General features: G+C 38.8%; 1 long non-coding RNA gene across 1 annotated transcript in view; it reads right to left on the bottom strand.

The window, feature by feature from the left end:
- LOC104660570 overlaps window positions 1-20,907 on the bottom strand; it is a 77,322-nt gene extending 56,415 nt beyond the window's left edge. Inside the window, exon 1 of the long non-coding RNA XR_747722.2 lies at window positions 20,731-20,907. This is a non-coding gene — a long non-coding RNA (uncharacterized LOC104660570). The remainder of the gene's footprint in view (window positions 1-20,730) is intronic.
- Between the last annotated feature and the right edge of the window lie 1,486 nt (window positions 20,908-22,393).

Raw genomic sequence — 22,393 nt, 5'->3', positions numbered from 1 at the left:
AAAATCGCTATCTATAAAAGAAAACAAAACCTGAGAAATTGGAGTTCATCAAAATTAAAAACTTTCTCTGTCTACAAGATCCTCTTTGTAGAAAAAAGGAAAAGCCACATATTGGGAGAAAATATTTTTAAAATATGCATATCAAAAAAGACTAAGTATTAGAATATAAAGAGGTTTCAAAACTCAATAATAAGAAAACAAAAAAAATTAACAATGGGAGAAATATTTGAATAGACACTTCACTACAGAGACAGATAGATGGCAAATAAGCCCGTGGAAGGATGCTCAAAGTCACTAATGATTAGGACATATCAATTAAAACCACAATGAGATACCACTACATACATTTTAGAATGGCTAAAATTTAAAAAACTGATCATTGTAATTGTTGAGGAGGATGTGGAGGAACTAGAACTCTCACACTCTGCTGTTGCAAATGTAAAAGTTATACAAGTATTTAAAATATTTCGCATTTTTAAAATAAAAGTAAACAAATTCTTGTCATATGTTGCAGCCATCTTTTCTAGGTGTTTATGAAATAAAATGACAATGGAGACGTAAGTCCACAAAATCTTGTACATAAATGTTCATCCCGGTTTACTTGTAACAGCCCAAATCTGGAAACAACCCAAATATCCATCCTGTTTTATGGATAAACAAAATGCAGTGTATTCATACAATGGAAATCTATTCAATAATAAAGAATCATGGACTCTTGACATATTTGCAACAATATAGATGTTTCTCAAATCATTATGTGTCTTCATACTGCATGCCTAACATTTAAGTCATCCCTCAGAACTGTTCTGTTGATAATGCTTCTCAGATAAAAATTGCCAAGTGAATAAAATCAGCATTCCTGGGTAGAAATCAGTTTTGTGACCCTCTACAGTCTGGAAATGCTCTCCCTCTTACCAAGCTCTTTTCTCCTGAACCAAATTTTCCTTTCTGCTTAAGTCACCCTTGAAATATATTTTTCTGTCCATGGACAACTCTACATTTTCATTCTTAGCAGAACAAATGTCCTAGTTTCAATATCTTCCTTCAAAAACTATCGTGTTTAAAATCAAGCAGTTCAAATTTCTCCATGTGAAATCACTTATTGTAATATACTTGGTCTTTTGTATCTGAGGCTTCTGCATCCATGGATTCTGTATCTGCGGGTTCAACCAACCCCAGAGGCGAAACACAGTGTTGAAGTGTTGGGACCCACAGATATGGAGGGCCAAATTTTCCTATCTGTGGGTTTCAAAGAACTCACTATGGGATGTGAACATTCATGGATTTTAGTGTCAGTGGAGTTAGGAGGGTGTCCTGAAACTAACCCCTTGTGGAGACCAAGGGATGACTACAGAGAAGTGTATCATTTTAGGATTATTGCTTGATTTATGTTGGTTTCTCCCTGTTGCTTCCACCTGCCTCTATATCATTCCTTTATTCAACAAGCATTCAAAAGATCCTTTCTGTGTTCAATCAACTGTTCCAGATCATAGGGATACAAAGCAGACTCAAACAGGATCCTGTTTTCTTAACATGGGCTCGTCTATCTCAATTGAGACCCACGCCTAGCACCAATGCCCAGAAAGCTTGAAAAGGATAGTGGAGATTTTGGTCCCAAAGGGTTCTACCCTCTAGACTTCGACTGCTGTGGACAATCCACCAAAACTAATATCCAAATATCCAGGAAGTGTTTCATAAGAGAAATACAATACACATGAAAATAAAAAACACATCTAAAATGTATTGCTAAGCACAGAGATATGCTTCAAAGGTAGGCTGAAGAAGGCTACCTTAGTCTTGGAGAGTCCCACCATAATCTTCCTTATGTCCTCTGCAACATGGCACCTGGCTGAGATCCAGTGATAAAGGATTCTTTGATTTCTGATTCTGGAATTATGGTACATTAGATAGCATGAATGACCTCCTGGCACAGATAATGAAAAGCCAAATATAATTTAATGAAGATTCTTTTAAATATGTGGAATATGAGTTCTAAAATGTAAACTCAGCAGGTGCCAGAAATAAAGACAGAGGAATAGTATATTAAGCGGACTAGCAGAACATAACTAAATTGTCAGCATAGAATTTCAAATATCGATAAATAATCACTAGAGACTAGGTTTGACATTCAGACATTTTGAGACCAAGATTCTGATTGCTTATCATTCACAGGCATCACTGAAGAAGGGCTACCTCAGGAATAAAAATTTAAACCCCAAAGAAAGTAGAAAGATGCAAAAGAGAATTTAAAATCATGCAGACAAAAGCATTTATAAAAGTATAATAATGGAAAGAAGAAAACAGGTATCAAGGCTTATGATAAGGCTATAGTGAGTGAAGCACAGTGCTACTCACGGACGATTACACAAGAAGACCACTGGAACAGAACCGGGAGCTCAGGGACAATGTGCACCCACCCATACACACACAGGAGCTCAGTACAGCACCACGAAAGCCGAGCTGGGATGCCAAATAAGGAGAGGGACAAGGGACTTGTTAATAAGAGGTGCCAGAACCACTGGGAGAAAAAGATATAGAAAAGATAAAATTAGATCCCTACCTCACACTATTGGCAAAAATATATTGCATATGGTGTAGTTTAAATGTAAAATCAAAACTAAATATTTCAGGAAAAAATAAGAGAATATTTTTAACATTGAATTTAATAAACTGTCTTAAATAACAACAAAAGATACTACAAGAAATGATTGATTCATTTGTCTTCGTTTTTAAAGCGACACAAAATATAAGTTCAAAAAACGAATTTAAACAAAAGTCTATATAATCTTTAAAGAATTTGTGCCCATTATATCTTAAAAACATCTTCAAGAAAAAAAAATACATATAAAGCCTTAAAAATCAGTAGGTATATGAAAGAAAATACATTGATGAGTCTAAATTAAGAGAAGGTGACAATGTGATTTAGTGGAAAGAACATAGGCTTTGGGGTCAGGCTGACTTGGAATTAATACCACATTAACTGTGTCTCCAAACTGTGATGGAATGGAGCTTCAAAGCCTGAATGACTTTATCAGACGAAATGGAGACCACAACAGTACTTCATCAGATTGTTTGGAGGGAAATTATGACCATTATGATATTTTATTCATTTAACAAACACTTTCATAATTCTTACCATGTACCAGGGTCATAAGTGCTGCTATTGTTTTCTATTTTAGAGACGAAGAAACCAAGGCACAGGGAGTCTAAGGAATTTATCCAAGTTTATACAATTAGTAAACGGCAGGTCTCAAATTCAAACCCAGAGTGTTGACTCGGACCTTGGAGCATGTGCCCTTAACATACTCTCAATATGTGTGCATGTGTGTGCCCATCTATGTACATACACATACACCTATGTATCTATGTATATACTATCAAGATTAGTGCAGGTTTGTAGATTAGAATTTTTTCAATTAAAAGGTTTTGGAGATTTGCTCTATGAAAATGCTGTGTATTTTTGATTTGCAAAATGGCTTTTTGAAGTCATTTGGGGGTTTTGCTCTGGCAGTCTGAAATGTTCCGCTTAAGAAATATATACACAGTTGTCTCAAAAAATATTGTTATCAAATTAGAATCAATAAGAGTTGAGTCTGAAAGATGAGATTTTATTTTTCTAAAAAAAAGGGAAGTTGGCAATTCACCTTAGTAGTTTAGTGGAAAAAAAATTCCCCTTTTCTTTATTAAAAGCAGAAAGCATACTTTTGAGGGATTTTTTCTTTTCCAGCTTTCTAAATGAGCTTGTGTGGACAAAAATGCTCAGGAGTACAGACAGTACATATAAAAGACGATTAGCCATAGAGCGGAGGTGCTTTTCAGCCCTCCCTTCCCCATCCCAAGGGTCCAGTCTGCTCTCTGGCCTTCACCTCCAGGTCACAAATGTCTTAGTGGTACTTGACTTCCTTTCCCTCCCTACCTTCTGCAACCTGGGAAATAATTTGGGGTCTTTGTTCAAACTTTAAATACAACCTTTACATCAATTGTTAAAGCTCGTAGATATTTGACTTGTAATAGCATTAACTGTGATTTGTAGGATGAATGTCTTTTTTTTTTTTTTTTTTGCCTTGTCAAAAAAATTTAGGCAATTTTGAGCTGATGGAACCTAAATATAGAGATCTACTCTTGACTCTGAGACAAGACTGAAACATGGTTTGTTCGGTGTGTGTGTGAGTGTGTGTGTGTCTGTGTGTGGGGTGGGGGGGGGAGGTGGAGAGGATGTCTTAGAAGGTATAGAACATATCTGGGCCAGCGGCTTCTCCTGCTATAAACACGATCCCTCTCCTCTGCACCCAAGATGCCTGGATGCTAGGGATGTGGTGTCCATGCCTGTGAAGTCACATATCTCCTGTGTGCACCTGTCCTGTCAGCATCAGGGCCAGGCTCTGGTCACCAAGCAGCCTTGAAAGGAGCAGTGCCTGGCGAGGACGTTCCCACAGCAAGGCCTCTCCTCTGCAAATAAGACGGGAGGGGCACGGTGGGAAGCCGTGGACACCCAGGCTTGCTGGAGACGCTAGGGAGCCACAAAGTAAGAAGACAAATCAGATCTCTGATTATTTATAGCTCTTTCTGTGAACAGCTTTCATTCTTCCTAATTACCTTGCAGCACCATAATGAGTATATATGCCGTGCCGTCCAACGTGTCAGGTTAACAGTGTGGGGCATTCTTTCTGTCTACGGTGTAAGCAGGACATGGGTGATTGTTTTCTGTCATTTCCCACCCTCTCTCCCTCATGTGTGCGCAAATGGAGGTCAAAAATGGGATATAGCACAGTTGTTAAGAACGTGCATTCTGAGTCAGAAAGGCCTGTGCTTGCATTCTACTCTATGTCTTAATGTGTGACATTCAAAAGTTATTTAACCCACCCTTAGTTTTCTCATCTGCAAAACAAGGAAAATAGTAAGCACCTCAAAACATTATTGGGAGAATTAATAGAGACAATGCAGTCTAAGTGCCTAGCGCATAGTAAGTACCCAATAATAATAGATACTATCAGTAGCAATCATAAGAACTCCCTTTGCAGGATTATATGAAGCATTCAAAGAAACGATTCCCTGTTTAGCGATAGACTCTGGCATGTTAAAACGGAATGTGATTAAACTATAAACTCATTTAAACCACTGTGTGATTAAAGAAAGAATTGGCCAGAATTGAAGGATCCAAAATAAGGAAATATACTGAATTCCTAAAGTTGAAATGTAGTGATTTTGTTAAAGTTACCTAGAGAAGTGACTCACAATGGAGGAGAAGTTTTATCCATGCAAAGACAGAACTGATTCTTAATTTAAGGCAGTTTTAGCATTATGATCGGTACCAATTCATGTTCTCTGGGCCGTTGATATTTATTGTACCTTCTGCCTTTTTTTTCTAACCCCATAAAAGATGAGATTTCTAAATAAAGACATGTTCATAGGGAGGGAAACAACCAAGAAAACCAAGGATTAGAATAAATTGCCAATGGAATAAACCAGTTACTTGCATTCACAGATACAGTGTCCTGCAGTTAGAGAGAATCCATTATTCATGGGTTAATTTATTGGAACAAAGTTTTGGCAGTGCAATTTTCCCTCATAACTGCCCATATGAACCATCGGGCCACGTTTCCTTCCTAAAAATCAGGATGCCAAAAGTAAGACATGGAAGGGACAGGTAAAGGTGAAGCGGATGTTCAACGAACATTTTTGTTTTAAAAGTAGAAAGAACAGAGATTTCTGTAGCTTGTTTGAAAAGCTAAAACTTTCAGCTCTCTGCCAACAACCACAGCTGAAACTGACAAGGCCTGACATCTCCTCTGCTTTTCCTGCTCCCATTTTCTATGAAAATACTGTAGACACTGGATCAGGAAAGACAGTGGAGGCTTAAAATAATCACTCTTTCAATTTGCCCCCTGTTAGTTTCCATAGGAAACAAAAGTGGGAGCTGTAGCCGGCAGCAAGCAACTGTCTTGTTAGAACCCTTTCTTGTCGATTCAGCTGTGGCTGTTGGCTGAAATCTGAAAGTGGCATTTTTCAAAAGGCCCTTTGGCTTCTGAATCTATGGAGTTTTCACTTTGGAAAGCAATAAAAACGAATGGAAAAAAAAGTGAAAATTACTTCCAACACCAAGTTTTCATATACCTTAGGATACTATTTTTCATGCAAAGAACTTTTCATTTCTCTACCTAGTAGTTTATGTATGAGAGCTGAAACCCATTTTATAAAAGCGAAAAGATACATCAAAAAATGAAACTGCATCTTTGGAAGGTTATATCCTGGGTCTTGGATGTGTGCTACCTTAACCGTAAACCTTATCGTGTGAAATTGCTCACATAAACATTCCTTTTAGGGAGGGAGCTCAGTTTCCATTGGAACACTATCCTAGCTTCCTTCATATTTTACAAACACATTCCAAGTTGCTGGACAGGCTTCCACAGAAGAAAGGTAAGGAGAATTTACAGAAAACACATCCAGCTACAGAATTTAAAATTGTTTTTAAAAATATATTTATTTAGGAAAGAATATGATTCCAAACTTTATAATGAAACAAGACTCAAGTACTAATTCTTACACAAGTTTAAAAATAAAGAAACCTCAGAATCATCCTGTGGAGTGATGCTCTCACTGGGGAGAAAGCATTATATAAGCATGCATCATTATAAATTTCAGTAAAGTGTAGTAGTAATTGCATCTTAGATAAAAAGTGTGAGCAAAAATCTGTAAGGTTTGAAAATACCACGCAAAGGTAACTGTAGCTGATATATCAGGGTTTCTCTGGTGTTGTCATCAATCTATAAGATGTTCCTTTAAGAGGGGAGAACCCCACTTTATTGGAAGAAGAAGGGTGGAAAAAATATAAGGTGGAAGAGATTTACTATACACATTTACCCAATTTAAGTGGAGGGTAATCCCTCAGATACATGCTTAACCCAAAGAGAAAGCTATCAAATACCCTCAAGCATGCTATCTAACATATCTGTGAAAACCTATACACTTTCACTTTCCTTTTGATTTTTCACCTGCAGCATCAACAACAAGAATCAAAGCAAAAGGATGTAACTCTGATTGTTTTTTTAAACTCTGACATCAAAGCACATTATAGTTTTCACATTTAAAAAAATTTTTTTTTAACTTTTGAATATTTAATACCTAAAAATAGTGCTCTTTAACTCATTTCCTACTCCCATCACCTGGGGGCATTAGTGTTCACATATCTTGCCTTTTCTTTTCTTTTTTAATCAAAGAAGAGGCCATTTTTCATACACATTTGTATATTTCTCTGTTTTAGGGAATTTTTTTTTTAAATAGTCAAGGCTTGAGGTTGGAGCAGAAGTGAATATCAAGATTGGCATGTGAGAGAGGTCTTGCAAATTGGAAGTTACAGATTAAAAAAGAACAGATAATTCTGAAGGAAAATTACTCTGCTTAAATACATCAGAAATCTGGTGTTTCTTTCAGGGAGTTGCTGAACAGTGTGTGTATCGGTAGGATTGTAATAACGGGAACACTGTTCAGCTTGCCTACTCTTCCTTCATAACTCATTAATGCCTTTGCCATGGGTTCTTTATGGGGCATCCATTAGAAGTGTACACTAATAATAGTTTAATCCCACTACACCCAATTATATATCCCCCTTAACCAATGTCCGCCTCCCTTTCTCTCTCTCCCTCTGAATTATGTCTAATAAAATAGAATATGCTAACAAAGAGGATTAAAAAGACAACAAGCCTCTCCTTTCCCAACGTTAAAAATTACAAATAGTAACCACAATGCAACAAAAATAGCCAGAGAGTGGGCAGAAGTGGATAATGATGAGCAGAGGGGAGCACCCGCCCATCACCCCACCTCCTATCATTAACAACACCACACCTGGCAAAAGAAAAGAGAATGCCTGCTGGAACAAAACTACATAAACACCCAATATTTTATTAAACAACCCATTTTAGAACTTAAATCATTAAACTGCATCTCCATGGGCTCTTCAGAAGGACTGTCTGAGAAAAATAATGGATTGTCTGCAAACTTTTATCTTAGCTATTGCCTCTAGAGTTGTGCTCTTTAATTATTAAAATGTAGTATTAATGAAACATGCAATCCTGCAAAGAAAACTACTTTTATCATTGCACTTGAAAGGCAAAAATTTAATGTACGGAATATACTGTATACACATTACAAATGTATTTGCATCCACCTTCCAAATAGCAAGCACCCCCAACTTCCCCCTCCCCTCCTTTACAGCTGCTCAATCTGCAAGAATGTGCAGAAGTAATTTATCTGAAATGGCCACTATTGTTCTTGATTCTGATTTGATTCCAAAAAAGCCAAATAATAGAAACCATTTTGAACATCTATTTCGTGCACCTGTTGTGCTGCATTATGCTACTCTGCCATTTCCATTTACGTCACATCTCTTGACATGCCTTTCATGCACCGTGCTGCTTTGCTCAACAAAAATCCAGGATGCTGGAAACCAATGCCATTCTTATTTTATTAACAAAATGGCAATGGCAAATGCTATTGGATGACGGCTTTGGATGCAAAGAGGAGTACATCAACTTAACTCCTAGCCAGGGTGAATTTCACTCATGTTAAGTAGATTTAAAACAACTGAACAGCCTGAAGGGACTCAGTAAAAGTATATGATGTTAATATTGTTAATGATTCTGTTACGTGGGCAAAACAGTAAGACTTTGGCAGTTTCATAATTTTCTTGTTGCTTTGGTCCTAGGATCCAATGTGAATTGAGAAACTGACTAGGTTTTTCCCTCCACTGTATGTATGGCCTGGTTTCTTTGGGGATACTGCAATTGCTCTATTTTAACTGTGGACCCTCACCTTAATTTTCATATCAATATTGTAACTCTGGCACTTTCAAATATTTCCTTCTAGTTTCTTAGCTTCTCTGTGTAATGCACCACAATTACAGTGATACCACAGACTCACAGGGACCAAAAAGTTTCAGTTGTGACTTTATCTGCAACTGGACTTTAAGCTTTGCATAGCATCGACAGACACACAGATTTTGACGCAATCAAATGCTCAAGCCTCCTTTGCTGTCTGTCAGGTCCATTATCAAGCACGTTTCACGCTGTGCAGATGCTCTCAGTGCTCAGGTGTGTACAGACACGTTTACTCTATCAAATGACCATACTGCCAAGATTTTCCGGCACTGAGATGTTACGGTACCTTTTTAAGGTATCAAGAAATCTGGTATGCTTCTTCAACGGCATTAATGAATCATGTAACGTGGTTCTTTAAAAAAATCTGACAATGATGAAAACTATCTGACTCACAGAATCTTAGCATGAGCAGGGACCTGTGAGGTCAAATCTGGCTCTGTCCTAATGTGGGGATCAATCCCTTCTTCAACATCCTTGACAGATGTTCTTCCAGGTTCTGTCTGAACTTTCCATGGAAGGGCAAACCCCTGCTTAACAAAGCAATCTGCTCTATTTGTAAACAACCCTAATTGGTAGGTAGTTTTCCTTTACTTTGAGCTTGAAATCTGGTCCTTGAAGCAGAACTGACTAACATGCAGAAAAGGTGATGCTAGCTTTATGGGTGTGGGACCTGCGCAGTCACGCAGCACCCCATGCTAGCTTTAATGCTTTCCCGTCACTGTCTTGAAACTCTTAATCGTTGTTGAACAAGGGGCCCCACATCTCCATTTTGTGCTGGGTCCACATATTTTGCAGCTGATCCCAACTCTGGCTATGATTTAAGATGGGGGACTGCTCATGCTCTTTCAGGAGCTCTGATTTTTTTTTTTTTTTTTTTTTTTTGGTCACATGTATATCTCGTCAGCAAAATTACATAATCTTTTTTGCACGTATTTGGAAAGCAGTTTTTAACTAGTGAATTTTATCCACTTTCATGTGCTTCCTCCCTTGTATCTGCCTTCATCCACTTTATTCCCTGTGGTGCCAGGATGGGGTAGGAATACAAAACTTGACTAAACCATAGTCTCTGACATTTGTGTTATTAAGCTTCTCCTTGCTTCACTTTTGAGATACTGACTCAAATCCTCCCTTGTTAACCAAAAGTAGAAGGACATATTTTGATTACGTTAATCAGAGGATAAGCTAAGAAGGAGCATGGAGTCAAAACACTTTGTTTGAATGTTGATTCATGCTACTTACTGGTTCTGTGACTTTGGAAATGACGCTGAGCTTGAATGTCTGTCTCCCTTTCCTCATCTGCAAAGTACAGATGGCCACACCCAGCCTGCCTATGACAGAAGGCTTCCGCTAAATTTGAATGAGACGACTACAATGTGCAGTAAGCTGAGGCTTTGCTGACCTTTGATGTAAGGTTTCTCAGGGATCAGCCTAGAGACTCTGTCTCTCCATCCCAGCACATTTCAAAGGCCACAGAGACACACCTTGGAACTCTTATCAGTTGGAGATGCTCGCAATGAATGTAGGCCTTGTGCTACTTTTTTTTTTTTTTTTTTTTTTTTTTTTAAATGAGAGGGAGAGTCTCGCGTTGTCACCCAGGCTGGAGTGCAGTGGTGTGATTTCGGTTCACTGCAAGCTCCGCCTCCCGGGTTCTCGCCGTTTTCCTGCCTCAGCCTCCTGAGTAGCTGGGACTACAGGTGCCCGCCACCACGCGTGGCTAATTTTTTGTGTTTTCAGTAGAGACGGGATTTCGCCGTGTTAGCCAGGATGGTCTCGATCTCCTGACCTCGTGATCCACCCGCCTCGGCCTCCCAGAGTGCTGGGATTACAGGCGTGAGCCACCGCGCCGGGCCGCCTTGTGTTACTTCTTTGCTTTGCCAGCTGCTATTCGGATACCACATATTACCTCACAAGCAAATGGAAGACATTCCAGGAAGACTTCAAGGAGGAGCAAAGCTACTAGAACCTTTGTAGATACTGAGACCCACGCATGGGTTTGTGAGTGAGCCCTTTAAAACTTTAACACGTGTTGGTAAAAGGGTCCAATAGAGAGAAAGCACAATTCATGCCTACTGCAGCCAGGGCTGTTTGTGGAGTATCTTAGTGGGGGTGGAGCATGTGTGAGTCACATGGAGAAGTCAGAATTCTAAGAGATTGCTGAAACATAAACTATGTCCTGAAACATAAACTCTAAACACCCTACCTGTCAACACAACAGTCAGTATTGGAGTATCTCTGATTTCCATTCCCAAGGATGACATCAAAATTTTTATGGAAAATGAATATTCTGTTCCCATTTGAAAGCCTGCTTCAGCGAGTATGATGGAAAATACACTAAGTGGTCATGATTTTCAAAATACATTTTTATGAACAAGTTTATTATGAAATGTGAACTGTATTGATGCATAGCTTCAACTTAACTTTGCTTTTACCAGTCGGTTAAATAAAACTAAGCTATAATTAAATCAACTTATTTTTTGTTAATAAAAATTGAACATTTCCTAAAAGATAAAAATAACAGCTGTGTGCTTTGAAATTGAAATTATGTTTACATATAAACTAATATCATCTTAAAAAGTAAATTACAATGTTCAGATCTAGGAAAAAGAATTGTCCCCTTAATTGAATATAAGAAGTAAGCATTTGGAAGTGTTAATACTGCATATATCCATTGGGAAGGTAAATTTGAGTGACTGAAATATTTCCAGGAGTGTTGCTTTTTCTGCAGCGAAGCTTGTTGGTTTTGTTTCAGATAAATAACATTGCTTAGATTCTGTATTTTGACTTTAGGATTCCCTAACTGATGATCTTGGAATTTCTCAGAATGTGAGCACACACTCATTCTTTAGGAGGCTGGAATCTTAACCAAAAGCAAACACTTTTATCAAAGCAAATCACTTGTTTTCTTATTTTGAAAATTTAGCTCATCAACCAGGCACCTCTTTTGTCAGCTTGGCCAAGAATGGAGAACAGATATGGATGTAGTGTTTTTGTCCTTCCTCTCTAGTCTGGTCTGTCTTTGGCTTATGATGTAGAAACTGCTGCAAGCCTTGGCACACTCAGAGGGTAGTGCAGTCACAGCGCTGCTTTCTGGAGGTTGGCCGCAGCCTCATGGTCAGGACACGTTATCAACTGCTGGGCACCTTGATCTCAGAGCAGAGGTAACAGTGGATCTCAAAACATCATTCCTGATAAATAACCACCATGTGGAGCTTGTTTCAAGCAACAAGTTTAAGCAATACGTTGAATGTGGCCAGGTGCAGTGGCTCACGCCTGTAATCCCAGCGCTTTGGGAGGCTGAGGTGGGTGGATCATGCGGAGGTCAGGAGTTCAAGACCAGCCTGGCCAACATGGCAAAACCCCATGTCTACTAAAAATTACAAAAATTAGCCAGGTGTGGTGGCACGCACCTGTAATCCCAGCTACTTGTGAGGTTGAGGCAGGAAAATTGCTTGAACCCGGGAGGTGGAGGCTGCAGGGAGCTGAGATCGCACCACTGTACTCCAGCCTGGGCAACAAGAGTGAGACTCCATCTCAAAAAAAAAAAAAAAAAGGAATAGTTTGCATGTAAGTGAACTCTGAAACACATATTTCCTTGTGTATAACCACAAGTTTCTGAGGAAATTTTCTCCCCAAAGGGAAAAAAAAGATTTTTTTTTTTTTTTTCTGGAAAATGTTTGTTTCATGTGTGAAACTAGTTGGTAGGAGTTAGATATTTTTATTGACTGACTTAACTTGCTGAGATGTGTAATCAAGAAAAAACATTAAACTCATAAAAATAGAAAAAATTCATTGTGGGGAGGAAATGGGAAACCAGAATGGCCCACGGAACATGTAAGATACAATTGTAATCTCTTCTCTTAACTCTCCTGCTTCATGCATACACACTTGTCAAAAGAGAAATTGAAGCCCTGCATTATGCTATGTCTTCTTGCCCCAAATTACCTTCTCTGTAGACCAAGGATCACTTCTGTAACCATTGGCTACTAGGCAGGTAGAACAAAGGTGAAGGAAGAAGGGGCCTGTTGGCATTCTGCTTCACAGGGGAGACCATTTGACTTAATAGAGACTTTCAGGGCACAAGCTCTCTCTGCCCTCAGCTTGATGTTTTGACTCTCCTGTATCACCTCGAGATATGAGAGGCTATGGGGTGCTACGTGTCTGATTTTCATCACTCACGTATCTGGCTCTTACCATCCCCTCAGATCAACAATTTATCGACAGGCATGCGTTAGCTCGTGTCATACTTTTTCTGGCTTTCTTTTGAAGCTAGATATTCTTATTTAACCCAGAATAACAAATTATTCTGAAAAGACACTGTCTAATACCATGTGGATCTAATATTCTTTCCCACTTTATTATAACTGACAGAAGGCCTATCAAAGAGCACAAAATAATATTTCATTAAAATGAGAGGATATAACTGCATCTGCTCTAACATCATAATTTTCAGATATGTTCCCACTAAATTCAAGACCCTTTTCTGAAGTTCACTTCCAGGTATTGAGACGGGCTCTCTGGGGAACAAAGGGAAATGCCCACTCTTCAAGCAACCACTGATATTAACCTTTGTAAGCCCCGGAATGTGGCAGGATTTGTATCAATTGCTAATCAGACCTGTTTTCTCTGAATTCCAAACTCTCTTTTTTATCTTCCATTCCCTCTATACCTTTGTCTTTCAGGAATGAGAAAACATATACACCCACAAATATCATGATAGACATCCTATTACAAAGTCACTTGCTAGCCAGTCTAATTTTTACTTTACTGAGAGTCAGAATGCCACACGACATGAAATATTGGTTTTTGTTAAGACTCAGAAAGACATCAGTTTTTCAGGTGGAAAACGTATCTTGGGAACGTGTTTGTTGCCAACAGAACAGCCTCGTTGGGGTTCCTATCAAAGTGTTTGGAAGGCTGCTCCAGAGGAAAAGCAGAGGAAATATTCTTAAGCCCTTCCGTTCATCACCTGCGTGAAACCTGGTCCGTGTGGGGCAGGCTGGAGTGGCTTTGCTTCTCCTCTCTCCCCAGGTCGCACGGAAGCTTGAGCCTGTAAAGGCAACCAAGGTGAACTCACTCATTGCACACAACGGGGTGGATATTTCACCACAGGGTGTTCTTGATAGTACTCTGTCCACTCTAATTTTAAACATCTAAGCAATGGGAGTCCCACCACTTCCCTTGGAAGATTGCCCTACAGTCTAATAGACCTCAACATTAAGAAGATTTTCAATTGGTAATTGGTAATCAACCTAAATTTCCCTTTTCTTAATTTCATCCCATTACTCTAAACCCTATCCCCTTGTTCCACCTAGCTCTTCACCTTCATTAGTGTTTATGCTCTCCAAATACTAATAGATAGCTGGTAAGAAAAAACACTCTCAGTCATCATTTAGCTAGCCCATAAATAGTTACTGCTTCTCTGAAAAATGTGTCAGTTCCGAAATATATTGTTTTCCTTTAAAACCTTCTTTAATATTAAAAGATTCAAGTATTTTTTAAATAAGCATAAAGAGTCTGGAAGTGAAATGCACAGCAGTCTGTAATGGACTAGAGCAGATTAAATGCATCCTTAATGTGGGCGGATGATAATGGTACAGCTACATTCACCTTCTTTTGCCCTTTGCGCAGATACAGAACAAACCATTGAAACAATGGGATGAAGCCTTCCCTCCTACAGTAGTCTATTTCTATATTCATTCTTCTGTTTTACCTATCTACGTGTATATATATATATATATATATATATATATGAATGATAGTACTAACAATTTGTGTTACTCTGTAATTACATAAAACATTACAAGGTGGACTTTCAAGTGAAGACCAAGCCTTATTTTATGACTTATTCATCACACTATGTATTCTTTTTCAATTACCAATTGGGATTCCTATCAAAGTGTTTGGAAGGCTGCCCTGGATGAAAAGCAGAAGAAATATCTTTCAACCCTTCTCCTCATCACTTGAGCAAAGCCTGATCTGTGTGGGGCAGGTCCGGTGGCTTTTCTTCTCCTCTCTCCCCAGGAGAGAAATTTGATTTAATGGCATAGTCTAAAGACCATGTTTTAGTAGCGAACCTTCAAAATAATTTATGTTTTAAAAATTGAGGTTTCTCTGCATTGTCCTTGAGTATCCCAAAACTCTCGCCTTGGTCTCTATGTAGGAAATAATTAGATCCCAATTGTGTCTAGATTCCTGTAGTAGTGGCTTGATTCTGCCTTTATTCCTCAATGTTATGATACTATTTGATTCTTTTGAGTCTTATCTTGAATTCTAAGTTAGTTTTCTGCTTACAGTCAATCTGATACATGTTTTACATGAATAAACATACCAATAGAATAGAAGAAACATTGCATAACTTTTGGAAAGTTACTCTATGGACAATACCCTAGAACACTTAATTCTGTAAGATGGCATCCTTGTGTTATAAACTATTGGCATTCCTGAAGGCGTTTATGTGCCTTTCTAGAAAATGTCTGGTTGAAATAATGAACATTTACAACCATTACCAAATTCAACAACACTTCAGTTTTAGTACGTGGGCACAAGTCCAAGACTAAGTGAGCATCCACCATCTCTATTCTTCCTTCCTTAGGCTACACAATGGAAGTTCTCAAATGTTATACTGATTTGTGAGAATTTTTCTCACATATTTGTAGGTAGCATAGAATACTCTTAAGTTGAAAACAACAGAAGTGAACTCTCATAAACTTAAGCAGAAGGGAGGGTATTGACTGAGATAACACGGTGGCATGTCAAGGAACTCAACAGGAGTTGACCAACCAGGCTGTGGAAGGAGGAGAAAGGCAGCTGGCTTCTAGGTCTTCTGGAATAAGAAATAAAATTCATGTGTCTTCTGCTGTGCTGATGTGAATGCACTCATTTTCAACAAGCCCCAGCAAGTGGCCTTCTATGTTTCAAATTTTAAATTTCTCAGAGAGAGAAACTGGCTCTGTCTGGGCTCCTGTTGAGCATGGTCCACGAAGCAGGCCAGGGATTTGGACTTGAGATATTGGCAGTACAACTGGGACCAGCTTTTGTGCATCAAATATCCCTTCAAGAAATAGAGACATAGCTGTGAGAAATCCATACACCGAAGGCATCTTATCCTCTGGAGTTCAAGTTATATTGCATGGTAGGTCTGAAGAAGATTAATGTGACTTATTGCAACTAATACTTGTTTGATACTGAGATTGGCATATGAAGTTTCTAACGTTTCCTTGGGTCACTGATGGCAGACATTCAAGTGAAAATCTAGGATCTTTTAAGTGTAGCTGGGTTGCAGAATTTCAATCACAATACATCTTGTATATAAAATAAAAATAAAATTTATTTTCTTTATTTTGGTTGCAGTTTATCTAGGCTTCTTCCCAAGCCCTCAATCAGTAGTGAATGAGGTAGAGAAGAGAAATTAATTAAATGTCCCATCAAGTTTGGAGCTGTCAGCCCTGATAATTTAAGCTGTCTTTCTCAGTTGGTGTTCATTCTTCCATTTGGATAAAATGCCCAATCTCTTATGTATTCACCCCCCTGCTTCTTCCCCTAAGATGATGTCCTGGTGTGTGAGGAAAGGTGAATGCAATTAATGGATCCTACTGGCTATGAGAGTAAGTAGGACTTCTTACACTCATGTAGAGCCCTTGCATTATCTTCTGACACTCCCGTTGTTGAATCCACTTCCTATCTGATGTCTAGAAGCCTGCTTGCATTCCTGGCCACAGTCTGGGGCTGGTGAGCTCATGGTCCTTTACTTTGGCTTGCACAGAATGATAGGGAAAGGGTATGCAACTCCTCCTGTGGCCATGGTCTTGGCTCAGGTTTCTTTGTCTGTAGAATTCTGAGTCCCCGCCATGAGTTCAATCCAGCTCACTGGCCAGTGGTCCATCCCCAGTGGCTGCTGTGGGGCTGTCTTATCCTGACAGCAGCACCTATGCCTCAACTAACCAAGAGTAGCCAATGAAACTTAACCAGAGGGCCTCTCTCTGCCTAAATATGTGACAAGGACTATGGCCATTTTGATGTGGGCTTTGTAAGAAAGGTTGGGTCAATTCTTACATTTATTGAAGACAAACACATATGAAGATTATCTAGGCTATCACCTTTAATATCCAGGGTCTGTTTATTCCGGGCTTTAAGATATGCTGGACATGTCCATGAGATGAAATATTGAGGTCTAAGATTATTTCCATGTGTGGACAAGACACACTTTACAGAATTTCTCTGATGAGATGATACAACTTGTGATCTGATAGGTCAAGTAGAAATCTTCTCTCCAACAGTAAAATTAGATGTGAAACTGTTCAGTGACCAATCTCACCCCCATATCTGTCCTAATCTGGTGAACTATGGGGATTTCCCAAGGTTTCCTAAGCCTAAACGGAAAATCTGATGTTCTTGATGTAGTCTCTGGATCTCCAGAAGTCATTTATTATTACCATATACATCTTAATAGCAGGGAGTTTTTTTCTGACTAAAACTGGTACAATAAATGACCTTTCTATCAAATATAACTATTTGTATTAAAACAACATAAGCAGTTGGGCTCCAAGTCTAGCATTGTGCTTTGAGAAGTAACTCGAAGACGTTTTGTCAGTAATACCTCATCCAAACTCAGTAGCTGGATTCTGGCTAGCATTCTCTTTATTGTTTTCTGTTTTAACTACCTTGCCTACAGAAGTCAAAAATGAATTTTCCACATAACTGACTTTTTAAAATGCTGCCTCTCTTTAGTCTTTCCATATGGTATGTTTTCTTTGTAATCAGAAAGTCGTTACAGAGTATAAACAAACAAATAAATGTAAATATATAGAGTTTTTTTTTCCCCCCGTACTGACCTTCCCAGAGAATGCTATGATTCTCTGTCCTCTGCCACTCATGACTCTTCCATGGCTGGATCTGACCTGCTTAGAACTCATAAATCCTTAACATTTGGGGGGTGTCTATTCAGCCCAGTTCGCCCGCGTCATGTAAGTTACTTTCTTTGAAAAACACACATACATTTTCACTGGGTCCACAGGCCTGGGGAGTTTCTGTGGGCCTAAAAGTGAGAATCGGTGTCTCCCAAATCTCTTTCTTCCCTTCATGAGTACTGAGAGCTAGGTGATGTGGAGCCAGGCTCCTGCTGGTATAAGCACCTCCCGCCCTTCTTCTATGCACTCTACCAGCGACATTCACATGCTCATTCATTCCCTCCACAGAGAATACTTGAGCATCCTCACTGTTTCCCAGACAGGGGAAGGTAGAAGGGTGGATAGAAAACTGAATTCTCTGTCTCTCGCCACAATTTACATTTAACTCCAGCTAGTGTTGTTTCTCTTACTTGGAAAGGGGTCTAGCTAACGAAATACGTAAGATCAGCTTATGGTCATCACAATATTAGCAAACAAAAGGTATAGAAACTAAACTCACATACCAAGAGTCACCGTGATAGTCTTTATCTTCAAAATTTCTATCAGATTATTATGTCTTGTGCTTGCAGACACATTGAGCTATCGTGTGTTTGGAACATATGGACTAAAAACTTGGAAGACAACCTGCATCAGACATAACAGACACCAAAAGCAGAGATATACAGACCTATGCTAAGGCATTGAGGAGTCCATCTTCCCAAATCACATGATAGCTTCAATCATACTATAATAATTTGCCTCCTACAGATGGAGTTCAAGAGGAACCCATCAAGTAATAAAAATATTATATCACTTAATATAAACCTTTGGTGTATATTACATGTATGATATGATAAATCAAACTATAGTTTAGAATTTTATCTGCTAGCTATATTTATCGATGTATGTAATGATTTTAATCTTCAAGATAAGCTTTGTGACTCTTTTTAATAGCATCATTGGTTCAGTCTCTGTATATGTATATGTTAGATGTATTAGACCTGTGTGTGTATATTTATACACATATACACACACATACTGTAAGCATATATGCCTATACAGGTTTTATAGATAAATAAACCTTTGCGCACCTTGTGTTCCAAAACTAGTGTTTGCATTTGAATTTTCATAAAAAGTACTTTATTCTTGCTAAATAATTGTATTTAAGACCGCCTGTATAACAGCATAGTAGAGTTTACTTCTTAAAACATTTGCTTAGTTACCCAAAGAAGTCCCTAAAATTCCAACACATGGATCCTATAAGAGCACTGACAAATTGGACAAAAAGCAAATTTGGGCTTTTCAATATCATCAATAGCTATGAAACAAGCAAGTGGCTCGGATGGTAAGGCTACAGCAGAAAGACTTACTGTTGGGTGATCCTGGAAATCACAGTCTATGGATCCAGACCTGCCAGTCATGGCCCACACTGCCATTTTCCTCTTCCTTATGTGAGGCTGTGGCATATTTACCAAATGGCATCTCATGCTGTTTTCACACTATTGTTTCTTCAACGTCTTCTTTAACTAACTTTCATTTTGTTCTTCAATCTGTTGTATGTAATAAGTAGGGAGTCTATCGACAAATGACTAACGCTCTTGGTGACTTCTCTCCCAAAGCGCTTGGCTAACGGGTACAAAATAGTGAAGTAAGAGACTTTGTGGTGAAAGAATAATTTACTGTAATGGCAAAGACCTCCACCATTACATTTCGGAAATGGCATCTGGAAGTACCCCTGGAGCACCACTCCCCTCAAAACTGTAGAATGGCCACAACATTATGGATTGGCAAAAGTTCATTTTTGACCCCCTACAAAGTTACATGACGTGACTTTTTTTGTGTTTGCTCGGGATGGGTGGGGTGAGGTCCCTATGAAGCTAATTGGTATTTTTCATCTGCTAGTCTATATCCTATGTGGAATTACTTAGGCAGAACCCCAGAGTCAGAGTGAACTTTTCTTTCTGCTCTTCTCTTAAGCAATTTATTTGTCATTTACTCTATCTCCATTTTTACCAGTTTGCTGTAATTTGATTTAGATTAATGATATGCCAATATGTGAGCCAGGGAAAAAACTTCTTTCCTTTATAGCACCCTATGAATTGGTCAAGGGCAATAACAATTTCAAGGATAAATTTGGGCTTGAAAACTGAGTTCCCACCACCTGTCAGTCCCCTGGTGCTTCGCCATCTTATCTAAAGCTTCTTCTGAGAATATCACAGCAGGTTGTCCCTGATTGCTAGTACATTCTCCCAAAGGGGGGACAAGTGTAAGAAGAACATTTGACACAACATCGTCTCTCATGAGATGACTCCCAGTGAAGGTCATTGTTTAAAGCAGAGCCATATTTAGCAGCTCTTCGGGAAAACACCACAATGCATTTTATAAAACATACCAAGATGGCAAAACAGTTCAGTCGCATTGGAGGAGAGTCTTTATTCTCTATTTCTCCCCTTCTCTAAAATGGGCGATTGCTTTTCTGCCAAAGCGGCTCAAAAGGACCATGGAAGCTAAGGTCCTTCAAAGCTGTTAAATGCATCTTCAAATTTACAATAAAATCAGCATGACAAATCTTCCAGTGACATATCTGGAACATCACAGCAGCGCCTGTACAATTTTCCTTTCAGTCAGTATTTTAGTATTCCACACCTTGAGAAACAGAGGAAGCCAATGTGGGCGAGGAAAGCTAAGCAAAACAAAAACCAAAACAGGAAAAAAAAGCCACCACCAACAAAGACAGTGGAAAAAAAAAAAAAAAAAAAAAAAGCAAACAGCCACGCGCGCTATTAAGCATATGCCAAAGTAAACAATCGGTGCCGGTTTGCCACGGCTGTGCCCTGCAGGTAGAAGGCAGGCAGCACGGGAGCAAATGGAAGGGGAAAGAGAAAGAGAAGCAGGAAGTGGAGGAGCCGGGAGCAAGGCGGCCTGATTGTGAGCCGCAAGACACACCATCAGCCATGCAAAACAGGACATACCTTTCTGGCTTGCTGGTTCTGTCGGCTGAGACAAAGCAGTCCCGTTCGCAGCGGGAGGCCAAATCAAAATGAAATTTTATTTAGTCTGCACTGTCCCCAGATTGGGTTTCAGAATGACTGCTTTAGGAGATAGCATGGATGTGGCTGATGCATGCTTTGCATATGAAACTGCAGTAGGAAAAGAAATCTACATAATCAAAAAAATCTGTGCTCTGTGTGTGTGACAAAAACCCTGGACTCCAGTGATTTTGCTGCCGTGTATGTTTCAAGCAGGCCCTTTCAGGGTTGAAAGACGTTAAAAAATTTTCTAAAAATAATGCTATTAACAAATATTAATAAATCTATAACAGCCTAGTTTATGAAAATATATGCAATTTCCTGGTTACAACTCTGCCACATTAAAATAATTGTGATTTCTAGTATATTTAAGAGTGTATCAAAAATCTGTGTGAGAAAACAAATTGAATTTAAAAACAAGTGCAGGCTATTTTTTTTGTGTTTTTTTGGAGAGGGGTTGTTCCAACAATTACTATACTCCCTCAACCTTGATAAAATAAATTAAAAGCTTAAGTCTTAAGCAATATGGAAATTAACACCAGGAGCCTCTGACTTTTCTCTGGGAAGACACTTAATCATATTAGGCATTATTTTTAAAAATAGGGCAAAAGTCTTTGAAAACACTCTTTAGACGTTGGAAATTATATTTTTGAAATTGAGAAAAGGGACTGTAAAGTATATATAGAATGCATATCATGGAATCTCTAAATAGAGATGTGTGCTGTATGTGTGTATTGTGCACACACACACATACCTACGATGGTCTTAATACAGGGTTACCTCCTGCTTTGGGCAGGAAAAGGAAGTGATATTCAAGGTGCTGTGAAACAAGAGAGCAGAATAGAGCCTGTTGGTAAATATATGTTATTTCTCAAAGAAATACTTATCCCAGCTTGGTTTTGATAGATCAGTTCCTTGAGGTTGAGTGCTGCCAATCATTTTCTTTAAAGAGGAAATAAAAAGTAAAAGAAAAAAGAAATAGAAAAAAAAACATACCTGTATTATACGATAGCAAAAAAAAAAAAAAAAAAAAAAAAAGGCAACACAGGCTCTCCCACCGCACAGTACTCTGAAAAAACATGGACCGTTGTCGTTCTGTTTTATGAAGTATTCCCAAGGATGGGAAGAATATGAAATCTGCCCATTTAAGCTCTGAGGAGGCAGTCTCCAAGCCACGACCCAGAGCAGCATAAAAACTTCTCAGAATAATGAGATACAAATAGCTCAAACAATGTGCTTCCACACACAACCCCAGCAGAAATCACCAACAGCAGAACCATGTACCGACACCCCTTAGAGAGACAGTCAAGCTTAATTCCATGATTCGGGTTTTGACATCATTTTCTTAGAAAAGCTTTTCCCTGTTTCAGTTTGGATGGGTGGCCTGTCAATAATAATATTTAAAAATGTAAAGGTCTCCTTAAATTGATAATTTTGCATTAGATACAATGGCATCATGTTCAGCTGTGTACACCATCAGCATAATTAAAGCATAAAGTCCAAAGAGAGCAAGTAACATGTGCCTCCTTTATGCTCCAGAACCACCACATGCAGGTCTCCTTATAACAAGGGCAGTGCCTTGGTTTCTCTGTTGCTTTCAAGCAAG

Source organism: Rhinopithecus roxellana, chromosome 17 (assembly GCF_007565055.1).
Source record: "Rhinopithecus roxellana isolate Shanxi Qingling chromosome 17, ASM756505v1, whole genome shotgun sequence".
NCBI lineage: Eukaryota > Metazoa > Chordata > Mammalia > Primates > Cercopithecidae > Rhinopithecus > Rhinopithecus roxellana.
Note: the sequence above shows the minus strand (reverse complement) of the source record. Positions and strands in the feature narration are given on the sequence as shown.